At 40.7% G+C, this 25,512-nt stretch overlaps 1 long non-coding RNA gene and 1 other non-coding gene across 2 annotated transcripts in view; both read left to right on the forward strand.

The window, feature by feature from the left end:
* Positions 1–8,124, forward strand: part of LOC133508969 (uncharacterized) — a 39,947-nt gene extending 31,823 nt beyond the window's left edge. The window contains exons 3-4 of the long non-coding RNA XR_009797200.1: positions 7,357–7,475; positions 7,572–8,124. This is a non-coding gene — a long non-coding RNA (uncharacterized LOC133508969). The remainder of the gene's footprint in view (positions 1–7,356; positions 7,476–7,571) is intronic.
* A 17,018-nt stretch (positions 8,125–25,142) lies between these two features.
* trnat-agu (transfer RNA threonine (anticodon AGU)) lies at positions 25,143–25,215 on the forward strand. Its single transcript has one exon. It is a non-coding gene; the product is annotated as a tRNA-Thr (tRNA).
* Positions 25,216–25,512: the final 297 nt, after the last annotated feature.

The raw sequence follows: 25,512 nt of genomic DNA on the forward strand, positions 1-25,512 counted from the left end.
TTTAGTTCCTTTTGTTCTGTCTCTGTTTGTTAATTGTACGCCCAGTTTTTGGAAAATGACAGATGGCTCTTTATGTATTTATTTTTTTAAATACATTTCTGTAGGTTGCTATTCCACCATCTTTTTAGAGAAGCTGGTGAACCCCCCAGCCCACCCAAGGCTGTGGGTGTGTGCCTGCTATGAGTGTGCCATGGCAAATGATTGACATCTCATCAATCTTACATTTGTCTAATTGGTTGTGTATCCATGGGTGTTTTTTTTTTTTATATATACATGAATTAAGTAGGATAAGATAGGTGCCAGAGACAGCTGGTGTTTTTTTCAGAGATATCTAATTTAATCACGTACTACAGCCATTCATACTGAAAGGTGAAAAGTTAGTGATAAGTGATATTCTTTTTTTGGGGGGTGGTGGGTGGGTATTGCTAACTCCCTAACTAAATTTGGAAATTTGATACATGTGAGCACAGCCTCAGTTCTCAGGAAATACACACCCAGGACTGAGTGGAGCCAAATGAACACCTAAAATCTTATCAAAGTGTTTCGGAGGCCCCTCACCCTCGTCTATCTGGCAGAAAGTGGGAACTGGTCATAAATCACAAGTTCCCCCTCTGCCAAGAGGATGTCTGAGCCTGCCAGGAAAGAGTTGTTTCCTTAAATTCTCCTCCAAGCAACCCCCCGCCCTCACTTCTCCCACCCGTTGGCATAAGCTACACATCAGAGCATTGACCAGGAATTCATCGCACAGCCTCAAAAAGTAAATATTTGCCAGAAAGCAATTAAAAGGTTACAGTGAGCAACCAGAGAGAGGGAGAGAGAGAGAGGCAATAAATCTGAGAGAGGCTGTTGCAGTTTTAAGGCAACGCTTTTGCTTTATTGACGTTCTTCAAGGTTAAAGCAGTTTGTTTACTTGGCTCCGCCATGGTTTTCTTTTCATCTCTCAGGAAACATCACCAAATTTAACATCTCTACAGAAAAAAGCATTCCAGTAAACATGTCTGGCATGGAAAAAAAGGGTTCAAGCTCTCGATGCCGTAATGAACCGTGACAACGGGAACGTGTACGGCGCATTATTGTGTATTATTTAATATAAAGTGAAACATCAGTGTGGCAGGTTATTATTTTCAAAATTGCAACCACAACCTCAACGTGGTAGCTTTGAGCATGTGTGTCGAATTGTGCGGGTCACAGATGTGAGGTCTTAACGCAGCATAACGACAAGAAAATTGCTTTTTTTCTCCTCATGAGCCGTGATGAGAAAACATTTTTCCCCCCTCTAACATAATGTTAAGGCATCGCAAATAAATGCCTCTCCCAAATCAATGCCGCCTGGGTTGCATCTGCACTTATCTCAGTTCATTGATGCTATTTTTCAACCAATATAGCATATATTGGTTTGAGATCAAAATCAATGTATATAAATACATAAATAAATGGAAAATTTGGACAAAAATACCTGTGTTACGTCTGGTTTAGTTTGTTATAAGCAACGGATCTTTGTCTATTAAATGGGCCCCATGTCTCTTTTTAGATGTGTGAAATTTAGGAAAAGGGAACGAAAAACCTGGATCAATTCCTTATCAAGATGGCTGCTACATTTATGAAATATGAGTTCTTGAGGCAGCACGGTGCAGCAACTGGTTCGTGTCTCTGCAGCACATTTTTGAGGACAGGGATTTAAATCCTGGCCCTGCCTGCGTGGCGTTTGCATGTTCTGCCCGTGCATGCATGGCTTTTCTCTGGGCACACCAAATTGCCTCTCAGTGTGATTGTGAGTCTGAATGGTTGTTTGTTTCTCTGTGCCCTGCGATTGCTAGGAATTTGTTCAGGGTGTACCCTGTCTCCTGCTCGATCACAGCTGGGTTAGGCTCCAGCACTCCTGTGATCCTCGTGAGGATAAGCGTCTCAGAAAATGAATGGATGGATGGATGGATTGCATTCTTTAGTGCCAGCTACTCTGATTGCCTTGTGTTGAGCCATGTAGGCTGGGAAGACAAGTCTACATCCCAAGTTCCCTTTGGCTGAATTGCATGTTCGAACAAAGACAGGAAAGGGGCAAGGGGCCCAACCTCTTCAGTTCTATACATCAAAGAATCATTGATAACTGGAAGCCAGATTTTTGGGGGAGCTATTTGGTTGAGATGAATTAGGGATCATTGTGGCCATTTTACACAGTAGAGCAGCTTGGAAAAATGCAGTTTATGAAGTTGCTGGTGGAAGTTGGGGTGGGGTGTTGCTATGACAACCAGGCCATTGTTACAACACCAATTCAACAACTTTAATTCCTCATGCAGACGTTTGATGACCAAAACAGCAGCACCTATCTAATTTTTATCATGGTTAATATTCATGAAGGTGAAAATATAAAGTATTGTGCTTTCTCAAGTAGTGGCTTTCCCTCATTGAGATGGTCACACCCCATTTACTTTAGTTAGTGGGTGTGTCAACCTCTTCAAAAAGTACTTATTCCCTGTGAAGTATTAAAGATTAATTTATGTTATGTGGAGAAGATAGAACTGATTGCGCTACAGTATTGTGTCCATTTTGTCATGATCCTGCCGCTCCAGCACAAGCTGTGCGGGTGCGCTGATTGGGAGGCACACACCTGTGCCTCATGCGGGCTGATCATCCCCCGTATATTTAGGACCCAGTGACAACTGGTCAGCCGCCAGTTCGTTGAGCTTTATGTCCCGTTCCAGCACCCTCGTATTCCTGACTGAACCTGTGTGTACCGACCTTCGTCCGTTCTCCGACCAACCCTGTAAGCCTGACTCCTTGACACTCCTGCCTGCGTTGATTGGTTCCCCGTGTACCGACTCCTGCCTGTCCGCTCATCTGTTGTCTTCGCCCGACGTCACAACTACCGCTGCTGCACCGGACTACCTGCTCGATCCTCGACCTCTGCGTACAATAAACGTGTCTCTTCTTGAACTACCTTGCGTCTTCCGAGTTCCTGCATTTGGGTCCTACCTCTTGTTCCGATGGGACGTGACACATTTGTATTTTGCCCAGTCAATTTCATAGTTTTACATATTCCATAATAGTTCTTTACACCTCGTTTGACTTGACACAAACTTTTTTACTAAAACATTGTTTCATATTTTTCTGAAAATGCATACATGCATGCTAACTAGTCTCTTCTCCTATGTGCAGTTGAGTAAATAAACAACCCTGCAATTATTTGCGAAAATGCGATATTTATTATAAATTGTACTCTTGCAGTCTTATGATTGTTCCTTCTAAATGATAGTGTCTGCAAACAAAGAACGAGGGGCACAAAAAAGTGAAACTAGAGTGGCATCTTCATTGAATGGCAATGAGTTAATGAGGTAAAAGTGAGTCAAGCCTTCTGTCATCAACTTGAATGAAACGTGGAAGTGACACCTCACACGTATGCAACGATTACACATGGTAACAACATGTCACGCGACAATAAACAAGTGCAACTTTCTGGGGTTAGGATAGGGCGTGGGAGTGCGGTGACTCTCATTGGTTTCCCTGACAACTGAGACCAGAGTATGAGCAATAGTCTGGCTGCATTCGAACGACGTAGGATGATCATCACATCATCATCATCGTCATCATTATCAACATCATCACAAACAGCATCATCAGCATCGACAGCATCTTTAACTACATCATCATCTTGATTAATGTCTTATCGTCAGTGTGCCCTGAGGTTGTGTTTTACTTTATTTTTTTTTCCATTTTATACAAATACAGATATCAATGCAAAACTAAATCTGACAAATCACAGAGGCTGCTCAGAAAAATAAATGATGGTGCATTTTCACTAAGCTCTGGAAAAGAAACAAATGATTCTTATGCCTTTAAGTGTGCTCCTATGTGAATGACCTCACTTGAATTTTGGGACTCCAGCAAAGAAATCAGTGTTAGTAGACACTATCCAATTTTTAATGATGTAAATAAAACAATATAACAATATTACTGTTAAATTATTGAAGAAACGATTTCTCAATGGACAGTTACATTATTGTGAGCATATATTATTGTTGATAGATGGAGATAGAAGTGCACAGCAACATTCGATTTGAAGCTGTATTTTTTACTGAAAAATGTAGGAAAGTGGACACAAACTACTAAAAACCAGAGGAGAGAAAAAAAGATGGGGTTTTTTTGGTTCTCCTGCTTTTGCCTCTTTGCCCCATCTGCACTGTGAATCTTCCTGCTTTATTTTGAGTCTTCTATAATTATCATAGCATGGGATTCATATTGTGATGAAACTGAACTGTGAGATATAGATATTTTACATCCCTTGTCACTACAGGTTGTGCTGCTGCTACTACAGTATAACCTTTTGAATTGAATAATGTATGGTCGATCTCCTGAATGTTTGGCCAGTTCAGTCCATACTGAGAACAGGTGGATTTGATAGAAATAGGACGATGATAAGAAAAAAAGGAAAAACAAGAAAAAGCTTGTGGGTGTCGATGGTCGCAAGATACTCGGAGCAGATGTCCGCCACCCTGTTTCCTCCCAAAGGAGCTTTCTCCGTAAACTGCCCAGCCAGGTTGGGTGAGATAACGAGACCAATATCCAGCTTTGCATAGACACTCAGCCTGTTTAATCCATTCAAGGAGTGTTTCAACCTTACGTGGTGACTGATAACACTTGCTATTTCTTTGTATAACATTTCTACATTCGTTTTAGACAAACACATAGCATATTCATTTGGCAAGCAAATTTAACTACCAGACAAATTGGAATTCGGATAAATACAATCTCTAGTGACATTGGTGTGGTGTTAGGCACTGGGAGTGCTGATGTAAAGCTCTTATATTGTTACACACCATTCAAATTAGGAGAAGCTATGTTTGCAGTAACTCGCAATCGCTGACTGCAGTAACCGCCAGAGGGAGTCACTGGTGACCCATCCATTGTCCCAGAGATCTTGAGTTGCAGTTGAAAGGATAAACGGTCTTTTGAACATTTATTTGGCATGCTGGACCAGCGGACATTCAAGCTTTTTGAGTTGCTATCATGAGCCCTGGACACCCAGGAGGTCTCCTGAAGACTGGGAGCACAGGTTTCTGAGATAAACGTCAATTAATTTAAAGTCCAGGTGAGAATTCAAGATTCCTGTTTTCTGCTTTTATGAGCTCCTTCAGACTGGCTCGTATTTCATTTAATGTCCGTGTGATATAAATGAGCCATCGCCATGACCATCTGTCTCGGTGGGGGAGCTGAGATAGGGGATGAAGTCCCTGTCCCTGAGTTTGGGGTTCATGATGGCCTCTAGTGAGAGCAATTGTAGCGGTCTTACAAATTCTGTCTGGATAATCAAACATTTGAGCACACCTATGTTTTATCATTTACTCAATAAAAGTAGGGCTCTGAATTTCAAAATTGTAGCAAGTAAATGCAAAAGCGAGGTTTATCTGTTCAAACAAAGTGCAACTAATATTTGAATTAATATTTGAAAAGAAGGAAAGAAATAAAAAATAATGCTCTATGTTTCGATCATAAATGTAGATGCAAAATAATGCATTTTAGAAATGCTTTATGCATAATTATAATAGTTTGCCAGAATTTTTAGGTCAACCTTGGGGGTGCTCATTATACATGGGTGCACATTATACTTAAGAAATTATAGTAGGTCGGATGAGTATGACCTTAGACTCCATACTAGGTTCACATCAGATGCATATCTGATTTATATCCACATAGAAAGAGGCTTGAGTCGGATACGAAATAAAGCAGAAGTGTGCTAAAACTAACATGAAAATATAAAATCTGAATTAACCAGCAGTGTGAGCATAGTCTGTGGCCTGTGACTGGCAACCAACTCAGCGTATGTCACCTCTTGCTCAATGTTGACTGGTATAGGGTCCAGCTCACCCGTGACCCTAATAATAATAATAATAATAATAATAATAATAATGCATTCCACATTGAAGCTTTGTTCTAGACACTTAGAGAGGCGATTGCACATCATTCATTCACTGCACTATCACACCTGGTGCTCTTAAGCTATGTGTGTAACCACAGCTGTCCTAGGGCTGTCTGACGGAAGTGTGGCTGTCATTCTGCATCTACCGCTCCTCTGCACACCACCAAACATCCAACCGCAATTATTGGTACAGTGATGACTAACGGTATGGAAAAAGGATGGATGGAAAATGTGAACTACCCTTTTCCATCCATCTGTTTTCAGTACGGTACTCATCAGAATGTAGACTTCCACCAAGGCTAAAAAAAAATCCCCATTGGGATGTGTCACAAACAATAGATCTGTGTAGGTACTCACATCCTGCAAATTTTGAATGTTGTCATTCATATTCAAGCATGTTAAACTGGCAAATTGAGCAAACCGGATACCGGTAATTCATCAACTCCACCCAATTCCTAAATGTAGTGGTAGTGTTAAAATAATAAAACATTCTTTAGGAGACTTTTTAATCAGCTCTAAATTAGAACTACACAATTAGTGTCGCACAATTTTTTTGTTCGAGCAGTGATCATAATGTGCAAGTATACAATAGCCACTTTGCAGATGCCTACAAATTATTGTCTTTTCAGTGTAATTATGTGGGAGTGGCTGTGTGCAGTTTGATGCGTTTTTTTTCATTAAAAAAATGAATTCTGGCAGGACAATTAACCTTCTAACTACAGTACATTTCAATTCAAGTAGAGCTGTGCTCAACTAAGCATAGTGGTTTTTCTACTGAAGCTATTATAACAACAGTTAAAACAATGAATCAGAGAGGGAAAAAGAAATGATGGCAGATCGCCAATGGCAACTTTGTACTCTGTAATTATGCCCTGAAATCAAAAGTCCCTGTTCAGAGCCACTCAGCCTCCCAGTCATTTGTGATCAAGCCATGATGGTCGTCATCACAACCGGGATTTTTTTCTTCGAAAAGTGTCGTTAAAAGAACAATCAGAGGGAGCTGTGCTTTGCCTTAAAGTGAACACAACTATATACAGTACAAGGTCATATTCAAAACGATATTGGCATCTTGACAAGCACTTTGCAAAGCTCTGCGTTCAGCCCGTGCACAATAGATGCTAAAAATCTTTGCCAAAGGCCATAATGACAAGAGCTGTTTTCATTGTGTGTTCCGCAAATGAGCCTCTTATTCCGGTTTGCTGCTCACACACTTACCACACACTTTTATCTGCCAGGCTGAGGGAGGAGGCTGCTAAATGTTACTGTAAATGTTGTTTTCAATGACAATCTTTCTCTTTCCTGCCCGAGTTTGAGCATTACTGAACCCCCTGTTGTCATGGTCCTGCCGGTGTAGCCCTGGCTGTGCAGGTCCCTGCCCAGCTGCACTGATTAGGAGGCGCACACCTGTGCCTCATCGGCAGTGATTAACCACTGTGTATATATAGGACCCGGTGAACAGTCTGCTTTTGCCAGATCGTCGCCACCCATGCCTCGTTCCTGTACTCCCGTAGTCTTGATCGTGAACCCTGGATTACCGACATCCCCCTGTCCTTCGACCAACCCTGTAAGTTTGACGTCTTTGATACTCCTATCTCTGATCGATCTCCCGTGTACTGACCCCTGCTTGTCCACGGGCCTGCTCTCTACGCCTGACATCTAGTTACCGCTGCTATACTTGACTGTCTGCCTGATCCCCGACCTTGGAACAAATAAACACTTCCCAAACTGCCTCTGCATCTCCGGAGTCCTGCATTTGGGTCCTCCTCCGTACCGATGGGTCGTGACACCTGTTGCCTCTGTTAAGTGTTATGGATTAAGTTTTACAGTCTGTACATTTGTAGTCTAGTACTAGAATCACCGTTATTTTCAAATCAATAGCCATTGGGACAACTTCTAATCTTTCTCCAGATTTTCAGTTATTTGGGAGAATGCCAGTCAAGTCACCTCGAATTGAGTTAATTTTATTTAATCAATCCCTTTCAGAAGCAAGTATCGTATTTTCTTCATTCCATATTACTCATCTGAAAAAAGTATCTAACCACTCTTAATTCTCCTCTACCCCCCTTATTAACTCTGGCACGTATTATGCATGAAGCTCTCTGCTCTGAACCAGCATTTGTAATAATGGTATACATCAGGGCTCAATGCTAGTTTCACCATCATTGTAAATGAAATAATGACAATTTGAGAACGGCACTCATATTTTCCCTCTACTATGCACTACTTTTGTAATATCAAAGTTAATGAAGACATTTTCTGTGCTTTCATTAAAGTTGTAAAAACAAAACATTGTCAACATATAATTTATCCCAAATTGAAGTTTGAACCATGTCCCGGAAATGGATTGCGGTTGAACATCAAAGTACCTCAGTAACTGAAATGTATTTGCTCAATCCAATTCTGATAAACTGAGCATAAATAGTAACAGTAGAGCTTGAAATTTACTCTTGAGAAATCTCGTCCTCGATGGCGAGGTTCCAGCTGGTGGTGAAACAACCTGTCTCTGATTTAAGTGATTCCATGACAGATCTGTGTACACATCCATTAGTTTGAGGTCTGGCAACACTTGACTCAGCCATCATGAAGGGATACAACTTTAAACTGGGCAGTTTATCAATATGACACCACTGAATATTGGGACAGAAGACACGCTATTGTTATTTTACAATCAACAATGTTCATTTTTGCTGGCCTATAAAACTTTCAGCCAGAAACCGTTGTTTTAAGTGATGGCTTGTTTTTCTAAGGGAACTTTAAAACACGACTCGTTCTCTCCAATATACCCAGCACATAATCCATCTATTTTCTGTACTGCCTATCCTCACAAGGGTTGTGGGCGGGCTGGAGCCTCTCCCAGTTGCGGGAAAAGCCTTTTCACACTGCACTTGTACTGAAACTGAATGTACTGTCATTCACAACTGATTCATCCGTTGAGCTTCTTTGTTTACGATCCGCTAAGGAGTGCTGTACTAGTACATATGCGGTGAGTGATGCATGCAGAAGTTCACTGCGAACTCGCAGGATGAGTGACTTGTTTGCACAAGGAATAACATACTACGCAGCAAACACACTTATGAGGGATTTTTAACCGCAAGTCCTGACATCCTCCCGGGGATAACTTTCACTAGCCGCGGTTTCTTCAAGTTAAAGGCTGTCGTTGAGCTTGTCAAGCACATAAAAACAAGTAAAGACACGGAGCGTGGGTCCGACAGTGTCTCGATAATCTAAACAGACTACACATAAAGTCGTGAGAGGACAGGAGACCAACATCTGAGAATGTTCAGCGCAAGGCAAGCTCAAGCGGAAGCAGTGGGGACCTTAAGGGGGAAGATTTTTTTTGATTTGATAAGAAATTTAAGGTAACAGGTTTTTACACGTACTTATCATTGTGATTATTAATATTACTGTTGTTGTTATTGATGTTATTACTATTATCATTATTGTAATCCTGGCTCACAAATGGTATACATGTTTATAGTTCTTTATCTACACTATGACAGGAATCAAAATGTTTTCCAAAGCCTCACATTCATCATTTGATAAGTAGCTGCCAGGTCCACTGGGACCAAATCAGGCTTCCCTAACTTCCTCCAAGGACACTTCAACATGAGGACAATTGGAGCCGGGATTCAAACGAACTACCCTTTGCTCACTGGACGACCTGCGCGGCCTACTGAGCCAGTAGCTGCCTCGAGTGCACTGAGTAATGTTTAATATCACTGTAATGCTGATTTTCAGTGCCATCAAAACTTTTGTGTACGTTGGTTTCTTGTTTACGTTTCAGTGTAATGAAACTAATTTAACAATCACATATTCATACACACTTTGTTTAGATGGCAGTCATGTAAGTTTGAGGTCAATCAGGCATACAATGGAATGCATCATATTATATTCATTGTAATGTATAAATATTACATACTAAATAAATATTACATAATTATGACATTTGTGGTAGTAATGGATAGGCTGACAGTTGAGGTTAGACTGGATTCCCCCTGGACCATGATGTTCGCAGATATTGTGATCTGCAGTGAAAGCAGGGAACAGGCAGAGGAACAGTTAGAAAGATGGAGACATGCACTGGAAAGGAGAGGAATGAAGATTAGCTGAATATATATGCGTAAATGAGATGGGCGGAGGGGGAAGAGTGAGGCTACAGGGAGAAGAGATAGCGAAGGTGGACGACTTCAAATACTTGGTCAACAATACAGAGCAATGGAGAGTGTGGTAAGGAAGTGAGGAAACGGGTCCAAGCGGGGTGGAACAGTTGGTGTCTGGTGTCTTATGTGACAGAAGTCTCCCCGCAAGGATGAAGGGCAAAGCTTATACAACAGTGGTGAGGCATGACGTACGGATTAGAGACAGTGGCTCTGAAGAAGAACTGGAGGTGGTAGAAATGAAGATGTTGAGGTTCTCGCTCGGAGTGAGCAGGTTGGATAGGATTAGAAATGAGTTCATTAGAGGGACAGCCAAAGTTGGATGTTTTGGAGACAAGGTTCGAGAGAGCAGACTTCTTCGATGGTTTGGACATGTTCAGAGGCTTGAGACTGAGTATATTTGTAGAAGGGTGCTGAGGATGGAGCTGCCAGGCAAAAGAGTGCGAGGAAGACCAAAGAGAAGGTTGATGGGTGTTGTGAGGGAGGACATGAGGACAGTGGGTGTTAGAGAGGAGGATGCACGAGATTAGAAGGATGGAAAAAGATTACACGCTGTGGTGACCACTAACGGGACGAGCCGAAAGGAAAAAAAAATACATAAAAACAGAAGAGATTTTTTTTTTCTTCCCCCAGTTAAGAGTGCAGTGTACTGTCACTCATTCTGGATTTCTGGTGAATGACCAATGAGTAACCAGTGTCATCCAGCGCCATGTGGCAGTGGGGGAGTGGTGGTCAGGGAATGGGGGGAGAGACTGCATTGAATGAAAGCAAACTAATTTCCAGTAAATGTCAGCCACACAAGTGATCCGTTCCTTGAACTTCTTCGTTCGCATTGCGCTAATACTACTAGTTTGTTTGCAGTGGACTCTCCTGCTTTGAGTGACTCATGGGGAAGTTCAGAGCAAACTAGTGCTTTGAGGGATTTGAGGGATTATTATATGCCTTCCTGTAATTTCCCCCTTCCCGTTTACAGTACAAATCCGGCAAAATAGCACAGGAATCACTCCTTCAGCTCTGCTCCCAATGGAAGAGCTTTTTGACGTCATAGCATGATCACTTGAGAATAGAACACTTTTCTGTCCGAGGATGATGATGATGTGGAGGGTCAGATGCCCTTTGCATTGACGCAACACTAGGCATCAAGTTGAAACTCACTGTTACCCCCTCAGCACACACAATGAATGGGAAAGTGCCACTCATTTATTATACTACTGAAAAAATAATTACTCCCCCTTGTTAAATCATGCATTAATTATGTCCAATAACAACTTTAGGTTCATTTTCTGTCATGGTCCTGCCTGTCCCAGCCCTGGCTGTGCAGGTCCCCTACACACCTGCGTTGATTAGGAGGCGGACAGCTGCAATTCATCGTTGATAATTAACCCAAGTATATATAGGACCCAGCGGGCGGTCTGGCTTAGCCAGATCATTGCCATCCATGCCTTTTCCCGCACTTACTGGTTTCCTGATCCCGAACCCTTGTGTAGCAACCTCCGCCTGTCCTCCAACCAACCCCGTAAGCTTGATGCCCTTGAGACTGCTGGTCTCTCTGACTGATCTCTGGTGTACCGATCCCTGCTTGCCCACGGGCCTGCTCTCTACGCTTGACGTCTAGTTACCGCTGCTATACTTGACTTTCTGCCTGATCCCCGACCCTGGAACGAATAAACGCTTTTCCCAAACTGCCTCTGCATCTCCGGAGTCCTGCATTTGGGTCCTTTCCCGTATCGATGGGTCATGACATTTTCACTGATCACACTCAAGTCTGACTACCTATTCAATTCAAGAAATCACTCAAACAGAATCTGTCTGATAAAATGAAGTCACACAATATCTAAAAAAAAAAAAAATCAAGAACAGTGAAGTCATCAAGAAATTGCCAATCAGTATGGAAAGGTTTGCAAAGCCCTTTCAAAGTGGGACGGTCATCCCTATAAACATTCTAAAATAGATATTGTAATGAAAAATACATTTAACAGTTTTCACTTCAATGTCTATACGAGAAAAAAAAAGTGAGCGGAGAGCGCGTCATCCATGCATAAAGTTGCGGAATTGAGTGTCCCTCGACATCCAAGTGGTTGCCATATTAGTCGTGTCCACTGTCCTTAACGTCATCGTCTGTTGAAAACGAGATATTCGGATTTTTCCGACACCCCTTCAGACACTGAAGCTGTTTTCGAAAAGGACAACACCTCACAACCGGGTGAAGTTTCTGGGGCAATATTACACTATTGTTTCAAGCCATATTCAGATGATGCGATCACCGCCAAACCGCATCCCTGTCCGATCCACTTCCGCGTCGGAGATGAGCCATCGCGCCTCATCGCAGCCGGCCGGTGTGGCTCATGACAGAGACGAGGTGCTTTATGCGCACACGAGACTGAGTAACGGATTCTCGGCTGGGTTCTTCAGAGCCGCCCCCGTCGCAAAGCCCGACGCGCAGCCTTTGCAGAAGCTGTGACCACCGAACACGGCGCCTCAGCCGGTGTGGCTGATTTTCGGCTCCGTGGTATATAAGGAGGAGGTGGAGCCGTTTCAAAACCGCCGCAGTACGCGATGAACACTATCGAGACGAGGCTGAATGCGACATTGTTGGGTGGGCGACACGCACATCGACACATTTCATACCCGGATCTTTTGTTACGTTATGAGAAAGACCGATTACGTGGTCCGCCCCAAACTATGATTTTTTTTTTAGTAGCTGTATACGCACCTACCTGTTATTTGTAACCCACGAAGCTCTTGTGCTATGCACCCGTCCAATCCATTTTTCACAACGAACACGGTCTCTTTCAAACTTATGAAGGGTAATTCCATTCTCCCGAGTGTTCAAGCAATGTCCAGCAATGCAATGAGCCGGCATTTTGGCTAACACGACTACCTTCCCCGAGTTAAAACTAATGGAAACAAACGAGTCCACGAGGGGGTGTTGCTGTCCTTTACGTCACTTCCTGCTTCTTCTTGAAAACAAATCCTTGAGAGGATTTTCATGGCAGGAGTTACAAAAAGCTGTACACGTCGAAATCATGTTTTGTGGTGAAAAACCACATGGGACCATATTCGCTGTGGGTTTTTGATTAATAATATACCAAAAATCATCCATTTCATCACAGGCCCACTTTAAGCTTTCAGATTCCAGCGAACTAAATTGAATAGAAAATCCATCCATCCATCCATCCATCCATCCATCCATCCATCCATTCATTTTCTTTGCTGCTTATCCTCACGAGGGAGTGCTGGAGCTTATCCCAGCTGTCAATGAGCAGGAGGCGATGTACAACCTGAACTGGTTCCCAGCCAATCGCAGGGCACATTTAGACAAACAGCTGCACTCACAATCACACCTAGGGACAATTTAGAGTGTCCAATTAACGTTGCATGTTTTGGGGAAGTGGGGGGAAACTGGAGCACCCGGAAGAAACCCACGCAGGCACGGGTAGAACATGCAAACTCCACACATGCGGGTTCGGGATTGAACCTGGGTCTTCAGAACTTTGAGGCCAATGCTCTACCAGCTGATCCGCCGTGCCGCCAGAATAGAAAATAGAATAGAAAATTATAAAAGAGTGGAAACCATTTCAGGACTGGCCAGCCTCAAAGATTGCCCCAAGAGAACACCACAAACTTATCCAGGAGTCCACAAAAGAACTGAGGACAACTTAGACAGACCTGCAGGCTTCACTTGCTTCAGTTAAGGTCAGGGTTCTTGACAACCATAAGGATGAAACTCGCTAAAAATGGCATCCATAGCAATGTTCCAAGACGAAAACCAATGCTGTCCAAAAAGAACATAAAGACTCATCTTAGTTTTGGCCTCCCAACAGTAACATGGTGGTGGTCATATGATGGTCTTGGGGTGAAAAAAAAAAAAAAAAAAAAAGCAGTATGTCTCCTTTAATACTGGATTCAAGACCTTTGGGAACTTAAAAATCGTATGCCAAGAGATTTCTGACCTTAGAGTTCTCCAAGACAACCAAGAAAAGATAATTTTGTTTGTGAATAGATAACAGACTGTTTCAAAGTTTTTATTTCACTTCAAAACTTACAGTCTAAAAAAAAAAAGTCCTCAAAGTTGAATTTTGGAATGAAAAATATTTGCAGAAATTCTTTACAAAATCAAATGATGCACAAGTGCATATTCATGAGAGTATAAAATAGTCCAGTCATAATTACCCCAACAACACATTTACATCTCAAAAAGAATATATGCACATCACCTCGTCTTTTTATAGTAATTGGGCCACACAAACAGCGCAAAAAGGAAAGTCGACAAGACTTCATTAATTGAGGGGCTGAAAAGTTAGAAGTAAGTGGACAGGAAAGTAAAACAATTTCATTTTAAATGAAAGGGAAATACTCGTCACCATCATCATTGTTCCCAATTATTCAAAAGGACAAAAGGCCAACAAAAAGTCTTTTATACAAAACATTTCCAACATTCCTGACATTCTGCCACAAGGTTTGTGTAAGTGTGATAACTCATGAAAGGTTTTTCTTTTTTTGCCTTTCAGCAAGTGCCAGAAAGCAACCTTTTAAAAAGCATTCCCATTTCTAACCTTCAAAAAACCAACACTACAAATACGTGTTGCTTAAACCTTTTTTGACAAATAACATTGGCATTTAAAGGAGACATATCCTTTTAACATGCTTTTTTTCCACAATATGAAGGAGTCTAACATGTATGTGCCATGCTTTTTGTCATCATATGAATCATAAGAATTGTAGACACACTGCATCTTAGCAGATGATATATGGCCAAAGTTTATTTGGCTCATTTTCAGGTTGGACGCGTATCATTCAATGTATGAGTGTCAATTTGACATATTTTACTCTCTTTAAGGTTTTGTAAGAAAAATAATTTTTGGTTAGAGGACGTTGGTTGCACTGCATTTGTGATAATCAACACAATATAAATAAATAAAGACATTTGCACAGTGGGGCAACTAGTTAGCACATTGGTCTCACAGTTCTGAGGACTGGGGTTCAAATCCCAGCCCCGCCTGTGTGGCGTTTGCATGTTCTCCCGTGCCTGCATAGGTTTTCTCTGGGTACTCCAAAAACATGCAACATTAATTGGAGACTTTAAATTGCCCCTAGGTGTGGTTGTGAGTGCAATTGTTGTCTGTATCTGTGTGCCCTGCCACTGGCTGGCCACCAGTTCTCCTTGTACCCTGCCTCCTGCCCGATGACACCTGGGATTGGCTCCAGCTCTCCCCCGAACCTCGTGAGGATAAGCGGCTCAGAAAATGGATGGATGGATTTGCATACCCAATCATTTTAGTCTGATAATAATTTCATAGCTTTATAGTTACAGGAATAGTTTTCCCTGTTTGTAGGGAAAAATATCCCTCAAAGTATGCAAAACGTCAAAGTTTTAATGGATCAAATCCTGTACAGACAATTAAGTTTTTTTTTTTTGATGGTACCATTTAGTGCCTGGATTGATATAATTGACTTTACATTTCTTTATGAATCGCTAGGATTATTACATGTTTTTTCTTTATGCCTTAATAATACTTTGAATTGTTCCCGCATGTTTTTGCTGGAGTCCATGAGAGGATGTTCTCCAAGTTAACGCCCATCCTGCTCAGTTTCCCGTCATCATTCATTTCTCTCAAGTTCTTTCTATTCATCATGAGCCAGAAGCAACTCCAACCCTGTAAAAACAAATTTTGCTTTTAAAAAGGTGCCACATTTTTTCAAATCATTTTAACTTATCAAGAAAGAGAATAGTCAATGTGACTCCTTTTTTTGCTTGACTAATTGTATTTTGCCTTCTGTCACCGTAGTGGCAACATTTGCACCTTTCAATAACAGTTGCGGTCTTCTTAGTCATCCGCTCACAACAATGTTGAAAGTGACTTTACAAGGCTGCTGATTAATAAAGACTTGCTCATTAAAAAGATTTCAAAAAATGCTTTTTTCAACAGCCAGAGGGGAAACGTCTGCTATTAATTTGTACCTGACATCTCCAGTAAAAAAATAAAAATAAAAGTGTGGTAATTAAACAAGAATGGGGAAACAGAGGTGATGTGGCAAAAACATAAACTAACATGTTTGTTCCCTATACACAGCATGTAATTTCCCATAATTATAAGCAAATGTTCTCCCCCTCCTCCTCCTCTTCCTCCTGAAATGTTGACTTCATGTCAATAAATCTAATTTTGATTTAACTTGGAGTTGAATTTATTTGTACATTGAATACCTTTTGTGAGAATGTTTCAGCTTCACACATCAATTTCAGATGTCCAACGGGATGTCAGTGAGAAAGCTACAGTTGGTTTCAACAGAGAAGGTAGGCCAAAAGCCATTTTGGGTGTAAAATGACACTTATTCCACTTTTATAGTTCATTAATTCAATGTCATGGAGCCCTGACGTCTGCTGTTATGTTTGGTGTGAAACGTGTACATGTACAGCTTGTAAGTCAGTTGATCTTGTTGGTGTAGAAAAATCACATCATCGGGTGCAGCTGTTGAATGCAAGGGTGTGTTCGTTTTGCCCATGCTGGCAAGGCTTTGTTTGCGTTAGTAAGCTGTTGCTGGGTGAGAGGGAGTGAACGCTCGGGATCTCTCGGCGTCGTTCTTATCAGGAATACAGTACACATTCTTTTACGAGTGGAAATGCAAAACAAAAAACTTGCAACTCATGTCTAGATTTTAGACTTACGAAGTTTGGACATTCTTGTAAAACTAACTTGATTCTTGCATTGGGCTTTCTTTAGTCTTGGATTGCAATTCACCCCTCCAACATATAACTTTTGTCATTGTAATATTGTGACTTTATTCTCATAAAATTTCACCTTGTCTTGGAATAAGATTTATTCTTTCATACAACATACTTTAACCACCTTATAATATCACTTGGTGGAACAGTGGATCAGCTGGAAAGTGTTGGCCTCACAGTTCTGAAGACCCGGGTTCAATCCCAGCCCTCCCTGTGTGGAGTTTGCATGTTCTCTCTGTACCTGTGTGGGTTTCCTCCAGGTGCTCGGGTTTCCCCCCCACTCCCCCAAAGCATGCAACGTAAATTGGAGACTCTAAATTGCCCCTAGGTGGGATTGTGAGTGCGGCTGTTTTTGTCCCCATGTGCCCTGCAAATGGCTCGCAACCAGTTCAGGGTGTACCTCGCCTCCTGCCCATTGACACCTGGGATAGGCTCCAGCACTCCTGCGACCCTCATGAGGATAAGTGGCTAAGAAAATGGATAGATGGATATTATGACTTCATTTCTGTAAAATGAGAACTTTATATGATGATTGATTGATTGATGGTATGATTTATATTTATTTATTCTAGATAGAAAAATCCATCGATATCATGACTTCAAATGTATTCTTGAAATATATGACTTTAAAAAAGGTTTGTCTTTATTATGACATTTTATGAACTAAAACTACTTTTTCTTGTTATATTTATATGTAAAATTTAAAATTAGCTATTACAATTTATACTCTTCCTAATACAATTTAGCTGACTTTTCTTCGCTTCTCTAGTGAAAATTCCAAATGGCCTCATATTTGCTCCTTCACATGATTTGCCACAAGTATGATGATTTTTTTAGTTCCTGCATTTAGGATGTGACACCCCTGCTTTGAGTTTCTCTTTTCAGTACAAGAGAACAAGTTTGTGCAATGTGTCTTAGTGGGTGAAAATGTTTGGAAGTTGTAGCTAAGTAAATGAAGAGTGCTTGGGGTTCTAGTAAAAGAGTGACGGATTCAGTAATTGGATTCAGTGCACTGACTATTTAGTTCAGTCATTAGGTTTTTGGGTTTTAGCAATGGGTAAACACAAATTTGCTTCCCTCTACAATAGACTAACATGTAAAGAAAGACATAGAAGTTCATATAAGAGGTCATGGACAAAGGAGGAAGGCGCCAAGGAAGACTGAGAACAGTCCTAACTTGTGAAATTCTGACAAGTAGTGTACACCATGTCCTTCTTGGGATGAAAATGAGGGAAGCAGCACAAAGAGTTCAACCCAATTTTGGCAGACTCTCTGTGGGCTGCATGTTCAAGACATTCAAAAGAGACAAAAGGTTGTTGCACATCTTGACCTAGAAGGTAATGCTCATTACAATACTATTTATTGTACTGGCTGTATGTTTGTAAGTGGACTTTCTTTCTTTTTTTGGATAATTGAAAGATGACCACATAAGAGTGGAAGGACTGCACTTTTCTTCTAACAAACAGAAGCACTCATTGATGACAACAAAGGGTGCTTCAAAATGAGGCCTGCCGACTCCATGAAATCCATCAGAACGTGACTCAAATATTGCTTGGCATGTAGATGAAGTCCGCTGGCCAAACCACAAACAAAGACAACATGGTGGTGACTGGCTGCGAGTTTCACTACGCATTATTATAATCTTTTTTCATTTTTAGCTGAAGTTGATATCAGTTTGACGCTGACATTTTTTATTTTTTTGTTAATGCATTTATAATCACATTTTCCTACCAGCTAGATGCCGTGCAATGTCCTGAATTCTGTCAGCAGGTTCTGTAGGGAGGCGGATGTCAGATTGTCTATCAACAGCCAGGTTAGGGGGCATTCCTCAGAAGTCAAAATGACAGATTGTCGATAAGGTTGGTGTAAGAGACTACCATCTATAATCACGTCCATTCCAGCCTCACACTCCTCAACATATTTGTTCAAGTGATTAGCTGAAGCGCAGCAGCTAACTCAGCAAGCCGCTGCGAACGTCTGACTTCCCTGGATCTTTATCTACAAGACTTTAATGGATGTTGTGTGTCTTCATGCTGGACAGCAGTAACTGCGGAAGCAGATAAAGATACAGATAAAGATACACTGAATAAGTTGGAAGAGCAACACAGAGGCTGATGTTCCAAACCAACAACAAAGAAGTCTTCATGTTCAAATGTAATTGTTGCACTTCTGTGCTTGGACCGCACATTTCCATTTCCTGTTCTACTCGTGATTGTGCATCGACCAACATTGAACTTCACTTGATCAGCTACATAACAATTACGTACGCTAAAATTACCCACTTTGGAAAAAAAAAACATTATAAAGATGCTCATTTAAAAAGGACCAATTTAGTGTAGATGATGCCAAAATCCAGTTAATTGTCAACATTTCATCATTCAATTTCCTCGCAAATCAATATTTTTTCCAAATGAAAATATTGAAGGTATCTGTTCAAATTTGGACATAATGTAAAAACCCTTAACAGCATTTTGAAAAGATTGATTTCCATGATAACAGGAATTTTGTATTATCTACAAAATTACAATACATATTTGTGGATTATATATACAACATACAGTATGTATCTTATCATATGCACAATCATATAATGATAATAAAGGCTTTTGATTTGATTTGATTAAATATAATCTAGACATGTTAAATAAAAATGGATGTGACTTTTAATGGTCTTTAACCATGCTAAAGCAAAACAATATGAACACTTAAACATGTAATATACTGTACAGAGAGCAAGAGGAACGAATAAAAATATTTTACAATATAGTATACAATGAATATTTTATTTATTTTATTGTATAAACAAAGGAGAAAGAACTAGTAACATTTACCTAGTCCCTCCACCCCAAAATAAATAAATAAATAAAAAGAGAAAACTATATACTGGGACCACAAAAACTGAATTGCAGTCCCGAGGATGTCATCTCCCTCCTCCTTCAATAACTGCTGTCAGGTAGTGCTCACTCCTGTCCTGACGAATTACTTCGAGCAGCTAGTCATGCACTACATCAAGTCCTGCTCCCCCCCGCCGCTCCTTCCTTGGATCCCTTCCAGTTTGGATATCGGTCTAACCAGTCAACCAACCCTACCATCTCCACCACAAACCACTCTGTTTCCCACACTGAGGGACCCAAGGGGGTCCACCAGTTCCCTTAAGGCGCCCCAGCAACTGGCCACACAGCGAAGGCCGCAGGGACCCAGTGCCAATGTTGTTTTCGATTATGAAAACAAAAACGGACTAATATCACTCCCCTGAGGTGTGCCGTTTTCCACCTAATAGGCAATAGATAAAGTAGTGCCCATCTTTACTTGAATATGCCTGTCCTACAAAAAGTGTTGTATCCCATTAAAAGTTCCTCCATTAATCCCCCATTTGATACATGTTGATCAGTAACCCTTCTTTCCACAGCATATCATCTTGCTTTTTCAACATTCAAAAATGCTGCTAGCACTGATTCTTTGTTGGCTTGTGCTTTTCTTATTACATTTTCCAGACAGACCACCGGGTCCATTGTTCCTCCCCTTCCTTTCCTGAACCCACTTTGATATGGAGATATGAGTCCTTGCTTCCATAAATAATCATTTATTCTATCTACTCTCCTCCATTCCATAACCTTCCCTATGTTTGATGTAGTGTAAGTGCAATGGGCCTGTAGCTTGCTGGATTTGTGGGCCCTTTCCCTGGCTTTATTCAAGCTGCTACTTCTTTCCAGTAACTTGGTAGCTTGCCTTCTTCCTATATTCTATTATACATTTCCAACAATTTATTTCTTCATTCTACTCTGACATAGATCTGATCTGGCATTTCTCGAGCGAGGTTACCCCAGACGTATATATTGCTCTCCTCATTTCTTACGGTTCTAAAGGGTACATCCAATATATTGCTAAAACATTCATTTTTGCCCCAGCATACACCTGTTTAGTTTTTTTCCCCACTTCTGTTAAATGATCAGAACTATGAATATATTTAAAGACCTTTATCATTATTTCTGATTGGATATTTCTTTTCATCTCCTTTCTGTATAACTGAGTATTTTCTTTTTTTTCTGGACTCCCCTCATTTTGTGATCAACCCCCTCACATTACTAATTGGAGTTTTTCTTCTAATTGAGCAACAGATTCCCTTTTCTACGCTTCTTTAATTACTTTCCTTTCCTGTGCCTGTGATTTATTTTTTATATTCGCTAACAGTTTCTCTAAGTTATGCATTCTTTTTAATGTTTTATAGGTCTTTTTTTTTTTCTTCGGACCACCATGGTACTTCTTTTCTTTTCATTCTCCCTTCGCTTTATGGTATTGCTGCTTTAGCAACCTTTTACTATCATCTCCCAAAAATTATCATCAATTACTTCAATAGCTGCTTTCACATTTATATACTCACTTTCCTTTTCACACAATACTTAAACTGATCCCATTATGCAGTTTTCACCCCTTGTTGTATCAGCTGCTGTACTATGTGTATGCAGCATAGTACTGGACTGCGATTTCTACCAATTGTCATGGCCTCCATTACTTCTCACTCCCAAATACCTGCCAGACATCCTGACACCAATGTTGAATCAGCACTGAAGTATTACCTGTGTAAATATTTATTTGAGTTCCTCTTCCATTGTTTAAACACATGGAATCCACTATTACCTCCCCATTTTTATCAGTATTTCATCGTCCACATATTGTGCATTCAGGTCAGCATTCCAAATGTAACCATTCAACGGTCCCTGAATTTGCTTTAGTTTGTAAATATATAAATGTTCACATGAATTATAAAAATTCAGAATTTTTATTCACGCTATGTTTGTCCAGATCCCTTTAACTATAAATTCTTCATCTTTCCCATGACTTACTACCGGAGTCGAATTATTTTTCATCTTAAAAGTCAAAATTACTTTTCAGCCACGCCTCTTGAACACTTATTACTTTCGGACAACTTGGTAGTTTTGTTAGAAATAACCGTAAATTCTTGCCATCTCTTCGACCTGAGTGCAAACGTCATCTCACCTCTTCATGTTGGTTGTTCAATATTGAGATGATTTTCTGCTGCTCTATTATTTGTTTTCCTTCATTGTTTGAGTCTCCTCCCATTGTTGCATCTATAAAACCTGCAATGAATGTGAGAAGTCTCTTCAGATCTCCCCAAACATTTCCCTCACCTGCTCATTGTGGTTTTAATTTGCTGATTCACACGTTTTTCCATTATCCCTGCCTCACTGTGCTCCTTTACCACCCAGACAGCTTCTGCATTCATTGTTTTGTTTTTCACCCTTAACTGTTGTACCTTCCTTCATAATTACTTCACACACCCCAAACACCACATTCCCTCCATTTTTACAACACTTGGGTTGTTTATCATTCTTGCTCCTGGTACTTCCTCCCTTCCCCACACCTTGCACACCTCTTTCCTTTACATGTCATTGCTGTATGACCAAATCTCTGAGAGTTAAAACACTTCACTGATTTCGTCACATGTTCCCTCATATTGTATATCATGGAACCAAGTAACACCTCCCGTGGAGTCTTTCCTCAAAAACCAATTACGCGCTCTTGCGATTCATTCTCACCCCATCCCTCGATATTTGCAACCTCTGTGCCTCCCTCTCAAATTTGATTTCCTCCATTGATACCTCTGTCGTTATTTCCCAAATCAACCTTTTACACCACTTAACCGCATCTTCTATCGTACACATACTCGGGGCCTCATAACTTGTTTCCACCTTCATCCTGGACGCTTTTTCAATTTTCTCCTCATCTTTACAAATCAGTAAAGTCCCATCCCTGAACAATGTCGCCATTTCAACTCGCAGTTGGTTTTTAAGGATTGTAGTTAGTTGTCCTTTCTCGTCACTAATGTGAAGAATCACCATAAGTTCCCTCTCGATCACCGGATTGTTTCCATTTCTTACCCGTTCATTCCTTGAACTTATTTCTTGCCAACTCTATCTTGGACTTGCTGATTTTTTTTATGTTGTTAAAAATCGGTTCTCACCTCTGACCACCCGGACCTGGCCGAGGTATCACTCATATTTTAGCCTCAGCCTCACGCACCGATATGTTTTTTTTTTACGTTTTGAAGACACATTTCATACACTTGGAGAATTTTTAATAATTTTCATTCAGTAGGGTTATTAACAGCAATCCTCTCTGTGGTATGTCAAATCTACAAGATATTTTTACATTCACTTTAGAGGAATTTGAAATGTTTCGGGGCTTCTCACGTCTTTAGAATTGCGTGGCATGCTGGATATGACCCACGGGTCATAGGCTTGCCATCCCTCCTCCAGATAATGAAGATTCCCCATCCCATTCCCATGAGATATGTCACAACTAGTTTTTTCATTTGGAGATTAGTGTACTACATGCATGACGCTTGTACGGGATTATCAGCATGAGAAATTGGTTTGAGCCCCTGGAAAGAGAATTAGTAGTGAATTTAATGTCAAACAGGGATTTGGGAAAATCTAAGGAGGAAGTTATGTACGTTTGTTTTTAAAGAATCATGCAAAACATATTCACTCATGCACTCAGTAGATGTAATTATGAATGCTACAGTATAAACACAGAGGGGAAAAGGTTGTGGTGAAGAAGGAATAATGAATAAAGGCTGACCTCCAAGCCAACTGCCAAAAGTCAGACATGACCCTCTGAGGGAGGAGGGGAAAAAAACTCAAATCTCTTTTCCATCAAGTGTTCAAAACATCAGCCAGACCTCGTTTGAGCTCCTGCAGCGTGGAACACTTTAGACAACATGATCGCTTTCTAGTGGAGGGGCCTACAAACAACTGTCAGCATGCATCCAATACCTCTAATATTTCCATGATCTCAGAGTTGCCAACTGGAGAAAATCAGGTGAGAAATGTAACTGACAGAACCCGCAAAATGTATCATCTTCAGTACATACACCATTACATACTAGGCTTCATGCTCTGACACAGAAAAATAATCACTAAATCTTTGAAGACGATCAGAAGAAATAGCTTTGCTAGATTCCTGGAAAGGCCACCTTGTGCCATAAAATGTACGCAGCATAGGGATGTTATGTCACACTGGCTTACAACATGGCCCCCGCGTATGTCACTGTGAAGACTTTGTTTTCTACGACTTTGGCTAGTACTAGCCACTCGCCTTGTCCTAACGCCGTTACTCTGCCTACTGTCATCATGGTAATGAAAGCATATGTGGTGCTGGTTCTGCAGTTCAGAGGACTTAGCAGCATCTTATTTGCCTGAACCAGGATCATCCCCTCACAACAAACTGTGTGAATTGTGTGGAAAAAAAGGTGCTTTATGGAATGGTCTATGCTTCGGTTTGGGTTCTGTTTGGCTTTCTGCCATGTTTTCCTGTGCTCCATGTTTTTCATGTCTACTGTGCTCAGTGGATCGTGTCCACCTATTCTCGTTAACCTCCTTTCTTTTAACCAATCAGCACCCTCCGACCAGCTCCCTTGTCTTGTCCAGGTGTTCCTCGTTGTCTCATCAATCTGTTGGTATTTTGTTCCCTGGCTTCATTCAGTTCTTGTCAGTCCACTGACCCTGTCAGTCTCATGGCAAAGTTATATCACCCATCATATTTTATTTCCTGTTTTCTTTGTTTCCTAGTGGTTCTTTCTTACTTTTTTAAAAATATTTTGTTGTCATTTTTGTTTTTATCTCATTTTAAATGTTTTATCTCCTTGTTTTCAAAAATGCTTTTAATCATGTAAAGCACATTGAGCGACCTCGTAGTATGAAATGCGCTATACAAATAAATGTGTTTTGCTTTGCATTACTTTGCATTTAGATTTTAGACTTGGTCGAATCGTTATTTCTATTTTTCCACGATCGTTGTTTTCCTTTGTTTGGGACATTATCATTTTTCAAGACTTCTTGACTCCTGCCTTGCCTCCCTGCTTTCCTGCACTTGGGTCCTCCACTATTTTTGCCCTGCCTTCCTCGGCTTCACAAACCCTTACTGTGACACTTTAAAACTTGACAAACCTGTGTCACAGACATATCTGGTGTTTTGAAGTGTCAAAAAATGTGGACTATGACTCCGTTAAATAGGGACTGAAAGATGCTACTCAAGCATCATCTCTTTGTGTCAAATCTGCAAGTTTCTCAAACCTGTGTCTGGCTTGCAGACTGCAGCTTCCTGCCAACATCTGGAAAGAATGGCGGAGAGACTGGGGGAAGCTGATGATGAAAATAAAAACTTACACGACTAAAATGCAACTCTAAGTAATTCACAATCATACACACAAGCATAAGTAAAGGCTTGACAACTTTATCACTGTAGCCTATTGAGACCTTTAAGCTCTTTGGGGAGCATGTTTAATTTTTTTTCTTTGTTGTCTGGGATTAATTCATGTGTCATGGTAGGCCCTGTAGCTCAGTGGTTAGAGCACTGGTTTAGTGAACCAGGTGTTGTGGGTTCATATCCCACTGAGGCCTCCACTCCCTGAGAAGGGTTGTGTCAGGAAGGACATCTGGTGTTTAAAAAATAAATAAATAAATAAACTGTGCCAAACATATATGTGTGTTCATCTGAGATGACACACTGTGGTGATCCTGAAAGGGACAAGCTGAAAGAAACTCACTTACTATGATATGGCATATGATGTTTCTATTTGTTAAATTCATATGATGCCAAATAAAATCATGAAATTTACCAAATGCACAGCAACAGTAATAATATGGCTGCAATAATAACATCAAATTCTTCTATTAGTGTAATCTCTTTATTTTCAC

This window comes from Syngnathoides biaculeatus, chromosome 11, assembly GCF_019802595.1.
Source record: "Syngnathoides biaculeatus isolate LvHL_M chromosome 11, ASM1980259v1, whole genome shotgun sequence".
Taxonomy (NCBI): Eukaryota; Metazoa; Chordata; class Actinopteri; order Syngnathiformes; family Syngnathidae; genus Syngnathoides; species Syngnathoides biaculeatus.